Here is a 5,799-nt window from a genome sequence, read left to right as displayed (position 1 = left end):
GGTGTGACTGTCTTGTTGCCACAGTCATAGTGAAGAAAAGTCTTTTTACCCACCTGGCCTTGAACTGAACACCACCGTGGTCCAGGTCTGCACTTAGGGATGATGGTGATGTCATAGCAAAGAGAGTGAGGGTCTGTGGAGAAAGGCAGGTGAGGGGTGGGTGGGGAGAGAAAGACCCCTAGTTAGCCCTCCTCCACACTGTGACAATAAGAGGACACCTCTGGAGGGCTGGGCTGGCCCAGGAAGGAGTTCCCCCTCCAGAACTGTAGTGTCCACAAGTTTAAGGCAAGTGCTCACCCCTTGCTTGAGGACGAGGAGGAGAAAGAGAAGGAAGAGGAGGAGGAGGTCTCTGCCTGCTGAGAAACCACATGCCCCCAGACATGTCCCACTGCCCCTCTGTCCACATCGGTCAACACATGAGAGGTGCCAGGCCTGCTAGGGGAGGAAGGGCCTGGATGGCAGAGGATCTTCAGCAGCAGCCCACGTGGACTGTGGGACGTGGGAGAGGGTGTGGGTCCACCCCTAAGGGTGCTGGTGCATGGTAGGATGGACTGAGGATGGAACCCCGCCGGATAAAGAAGAATTAATTATCATGGTCACAGGATTTAACATGTTGGCAAAGCCCCTGGTGATGGTGTTTATCAGCTATGAGGATGCCTTCCTGAAACCTTGGGCAAAGGGATGGTCCACATAGCAAGAAATAGAAAATCTGAATATCTAAGGCCAGTAGTAGAGGGAGGAAACACAGATTCAGAGAAGTGCCCATGTCAGAGGGATCTGTGTGTGAAAATTCAGAACAATTTCCATCCACTGTGCTCATGGGAAGCCTGGAGGACTCCCATTTACCTGGCGTATAAAGAAGGTCCCATGAGAAGGCACCAGAATGGGATGAAGCTCAGGGATGCCTATTGCAGAAGGCCAGGGTTGGGGGTAGGAGATGCTGTTCCTAAAATGAACTCCCGGTAGTAATGGGATGAAAAATCCTGAAATAACAGATTCCAGGTGGAGGCTGTGAACTGTCAGAAGCAAGGAGTGTGCAATGAGGGAATTGATTAGAGAAGTCACAGTGCCAGCTGGGGACCTCAGCCATACAAAGCTATACCTATGGCTCATACAACAAAGGGGTCCAAGATCCAAAAGAGATGGAAACCCAACCCAGGTACTGCTGGATTTAAATAATTACAACAAACACAGATAAAACAAATGATGGATGACCAGGAGGCTGAAAGTAGCCACTCCATCAAGAACAAGGCTGCTTTTCCCAATTTGCAGAATTAAGTCACTTCTCAGACCATGAACCCATGACTAGAAGAAGACACCAGTTTCCAGTGAGGAAGGACCCTTTAACCCCACTGCAAGTGCAATGATTCTTTGTGACCTTCTCCAAAGACATTTATGGCCACTAGAATTTGCTGTGACGGGCAATTTTGTAAATATGTAAAGGTGTGCAGGGAATATATTCTCCATTGTGACTACTCAATGCTGCTGGTGTAGCTCAAAAGTAGCCATAGATAATCCATGAATGATGAGTGAGGCTGGACCTGCCTTAAGTGCCCAGTGACCCAAGGCCCCCTAAGATCCTAGAGGTATATGTGGTTACAATGTGTAATTGGTGAATCACAACAGAGATTCCATGTGAATGTTCAGAGGCAAGGCAATGCCACACACAGCAGGAAAATATCTTCATGTCCCGACCTGCGGGACAGTCGAACGGGCCCTGGAAGGGGGAGTGGGAATGGAGGAGACAAGAAAACACGAGAAATGGAGACAAGACAAATAGCCTGATCAAGTCTCGTTTAATAATGGTGGTGCGATGCCTTATATAGGCTGGCAGGGGAAGAGGTTGGGCCAGGGCGGTGACAGGGGCCGGTCTTCTCAAATTGTACTCAAAGTACAATTGCGCATGCGCCGTGGGTTTGTAATTTTCCCGGGCGCGGGATTGCACCTGCGCCATAGGGTGCATATATTTCTGGGCGCGAAAAGGTCGGCGCGTGTGGGAAAGGTCTGGGCGCACGCGGGAAAGGTTTGGGCGCGCGCGGGAAAGGTTTAGGCGTGCGCGGGAACAGTTTATAATGCAGAACCCGGAAATGTGCCATTTTGTCTCCGCTTTGGGGAGATCAAGCAACAGAGGTCGGCTAACTCCGGGCCTTATGGCTCCGGACATCTTCACACATTAAAAAGTGGCTCGTGTAGAGTACCGTGCCTTGGCAGAGATGGCCTTTAGCCATAAGAGGGCAGTGACCATGTAGCCTCAGAGCTGTCCATTACAGACGGGCTCCTCACCCTCTAGGTCATTAAGAAGATAGGCCCAGCAGTGAGAAGAGGCAGGTGGTTCTCCTGGGATGGGCAGGAGCAGGGCCACAGGGAACCAAGAAGCTGCACAAAAAATTGGCCCCAATCCCCAGGACACCACATGGCTGCACCCTCTCACCCTCAGCTCACACCTGAGGCTTCAGGGAGGGTCCCTGATGGCCCTGGTGGACCACAGATACCACTCAGCAGCAAAAGAAGGGAGAGTAGACCCCGAACCATGGGAACCTGACTCCCATCACATCCACACCACCCAGAAGCCACAGGCAGGGCAGAACTGGTTCTGACTTTTGGAGTTGCACCTGAGACCCCATCTGGAGATGCCACCTTAGGGGATGGTCCATCCCCTGTTGTGTCACTCTGTGTATACTCATCTGGGGTCAGTAACCTAGGATAGTGTCCAATTCTGTTCCCTCTTTTATTTTCAGGTTGTCCTGGACTGCTATTGCTCTACAAAGGGATAGGACTTGACACAGAGACAGAGAACCCATGTCCTGAAAAGACCAAAGTGTCTCCTGCCTTCCTTTTCTAGAAAGGGTTTGCCACCTCCATCCCACCATTCTATATGATGCTGGCTCACCTGCATTCCCATGGTCATCCTGTGGGGAATGGTACTTCCCATCCCCCCTGCACAGGTTCTGGGGTGTGTGGGTGTGTACTCAGCAAGGGGGAGAAGGTGCCAGTTGGTGGGAGAGGTGGTGAGAGCACCCTCATGGATGGGGAGGTGAGGGAGGCCTGTGGGGTGAGAGGGCTGGGCTGAGATTGAAGGTAAAAGGATGTGACCTGTTTGGTGGCAGTGGGTGGTGAGGCGATTGGGAGGGAAGTGTCTGCTGAGCCCCTGGTTGCAGGTGAGTGCAGCAAAGTGCAGGGCAAAGTTTAAGGGCAGGGAGCCCTGGGGGTGCTGGAGGGTTTGTGTGGTGGAGAGCTAGTGAGAAGACAGCATCTCTGTTTGTCTGGGATGTGTGTGCTCCCGTTTCTGCGAGATCCCCTCCCTCACCTCTGGTCATGCCTGTGTCCTGGTAGCTCAGGCTCCTTCTGCCCTAGGGCACGGTGGAGGTGCCAGCCTCACCACAGAGTCCCACCGTGCCCTCTGGCCCCTTCCAAAACTCTCATCCCTCCCGTCCTCCTGCTACTATAGGAAATAAGAAAGAAATCATTCAGGTAGACAGGGTAAAGAGAGTCCCCCACAAAAAAACTTTCCTTCTAACAAAAAGCAGCTCAGAAACTGCTCCCTTTCTAACCTCAAGCAGTTTAAAGAAATCACTTGTCTTCTAACAAGAGCAGCCTAGAAGATCAGGCTGTAAAACACAGATAAGCAGCTTGGGCACAAAAAGAGGAACTACCTGGATAATGACCCAACTTCACATACATAGGATGGGCCCCTGCAAAAACAGTGGGGCTCAGTGAGCATATTCCTGTCCATTTCCCTTACTTTCTTCCTTTTTTTTTTTTTTTTTTGTTTGTTTGTTTGCTTTTTGTTTTTTGTTTGTTTTTTTCTTTTTTTGATGGAGTTTTGCCCTTGTGGCCCAGGCTGGAGTGATCTCAGCTCATCCCACATCCTCTGTCTCCCGCGTTCAAGTGATTTTCCTGCCTCAGCCTCCCAAGTAGCTGGGATTACAGGCGAACGTGACCACGTCCAGCTAATTTTTGTATTTTTAGTAGAGATGGGGTTTCGCCAGGTGGGCCAGGCTGATCTCGAACTCTCCTAACTTCAGCTGATCCACCCGCCTCGGCTTCCCAAAATGCTGAGATTCCAAACGTGAACCCTGGCGCCTGGCCCCCGTCCGTTTCTTTAGGCACACTGAGATAGGGAAGCTGGAAGCGTGCACAGGGTGGGGATGCCTGCAGCTGCAAGAAGGTGCCTGGGAACAGGCACAGAAACTCACCATCCCCTTTATCACAGGCAGGTAAGTAGCGCAGAGCGGCACAAAGAGCCTGCCTGCACGACTAAGAATGGGGTGGGGACTGCTAGTGACTGCCCTATGCAGGTGGCACATCTTGTTCTAACCGGCTGTTCCGGCCACATGGGCCTCTCTGTGACAGAGAGCTGTTCTTTCCTTTCGCCTATTAAACTCCTGCTCCTATCTCACTCCGTGGATGTTCGTCCCGATCCTTGATTTCCTTGGCCGCCAGACCAAGAATTTTGGCATTTATCCCAGACAACGAGCTGTATTACTGCGCTTAGTTTCTGGCCTCGCTTATGCCACTCTGTTTTCTCAGGCAGGGAGAATCAACCCCAGGGACGCGACAGAGGCAGAAGGAGCCCTGCCTGGGGAATTGAGAAGGGCGCGGCGCGGTCACAAAGATCCGTCCTCCGCGACGCCCTCTTCTCTTTCTCGGACCCATTACTGGAACTCACCGACCCGCGCGGTCCAGGGACAGTCCCGCAGCTGAAGCAGCGCCAGGATGCAATGAAGGAACGTGGGGCCCTCAGCCACCGCCTCTGGGACCGGGACTTGGCGACGGAATGCAGAGCACACTGCTGTTCACCGCGCGGGGGAAACGTCTGAGCCTCCAGCTGAGCGGTCCAGGGCTTTGGTCTCCCGGGTGGAGCCGAAGCGCGGCGAAACTCCCTGAGGTTTCACTCCGCCTTTCTCCTGCTTCCTACCTTTCCCAGGAGATCATTTCACTTCATTGTTTTGCAAATATTTTCTCCCCCTTGAGCTCTGCTTCTTTATGTTCTTAAATGCCTATTTCATAAAGAGCAGGGATTAGGTTTTGTACTTTCGCTGTGTTGTTCGTTCTTGTGTGTCTGTGGGTGGTAAAATAGGGTCGGGGTCGCTCTAAAGTCATTTTTGTCTCTTGCTCGCCTCAGGGAGGATACTAAAGGCATTTGCGGATTTCAGCTGCAAAAGTCTTTCGTCAAAGTTCGTTGCGGGTGGTTTCAGCGCCCCGCCTAGTCCCTCCGGGTTCTGAGCGCTCCTCCGGTGGCGCCTGCATCGCTCGAGCTTGGGCCGGGTCCTGCCTGAGTGATGCCCCGCAGGTGGCGCCCGGCTGCCACCCATGTCCGACCGGAAGGTACTCGGAGCCTGGCGGGTACCCGCGGGGCGGAACCGCCTTTGGAAGAAATGTGAGGACTCCACCTATCGCGGTAGGGGACAATGTTTGTCTCCGGGCTTGAGGAAATGGGAAATCAGAGACAGCTGATGGTTTCCTCCTACAGCCTGGTGCAGGGGACGGGGATGATTTTAACACGGGGCTGCTGCGCAGATGTGACTTTACAGCTAGGGTCCTTGGGGCTCCCACAGCAAGGCTCCAGCGCGGATCCCCTGCCTGACTGCTTGAGGCTGCTGGTGGGCGGCGCCCTCGCAGGGGGTAGTTCTGTGCCCCGGTTCCTTACTGATCTTCTAGGATACTCTTTGTTAGAAGACAAGTGATTTCTGTGAACTGCTTGAGGTTAGAAAGGGAGCACTTTCTGAGCTGCTTTTTGATAGAAGGAAAATTTTTTGCCTGGGACTCTTTTTACCCTGTCTACCTAATGATTTCTTT

At 52.6% G+C, this 5,799-nt stretch overlaps 1 long non-coding RNA gene across 1 annotated transcript in view; it reads right to left on the bottom strand.

The window, feature by feature from the left end:
- Positions 1–5,322, bottom strand: part of LOC113223309 — a 7,953-nt gene extending 2,631 nt beyond the window's left edge. The window contains exons 1-2 of the long non-coding RNA XR_003308671.2: positions 4,670–5,322; positions 54–133 (exon numbers count right to left, since the gene is read on the bottom strand). This is a non-coding gene — a long non-coding RNA (uncharacterized LOC113223309). The remainder of the gene's footprint in view (positions 1–53; positions 134–4,669) is intronic.
- Between the last annotated feature and the right edge of the window lie 477 nt (positions 5,323–5,799).

This window comes from Piliocolobus tephrosceles, chromosome 5, assembly GCF_002776525.5.
Source record: "Piliocolobus tephrosceles isolate RC106 chromosome 5, ASM277652v3, whole genome shotgun sequence".
Lineage (NCBI taxonomy): Eukaryota > Metazoa > Chordata > Mammalia > Primates > Cercopithecidae > Piliocolobus > Piliocolobus tephrosceles.
Note: the sequence above shows the minus strand (reverse complement) of the source record. Positions and strands in the feature narration are given on the sequence as shown.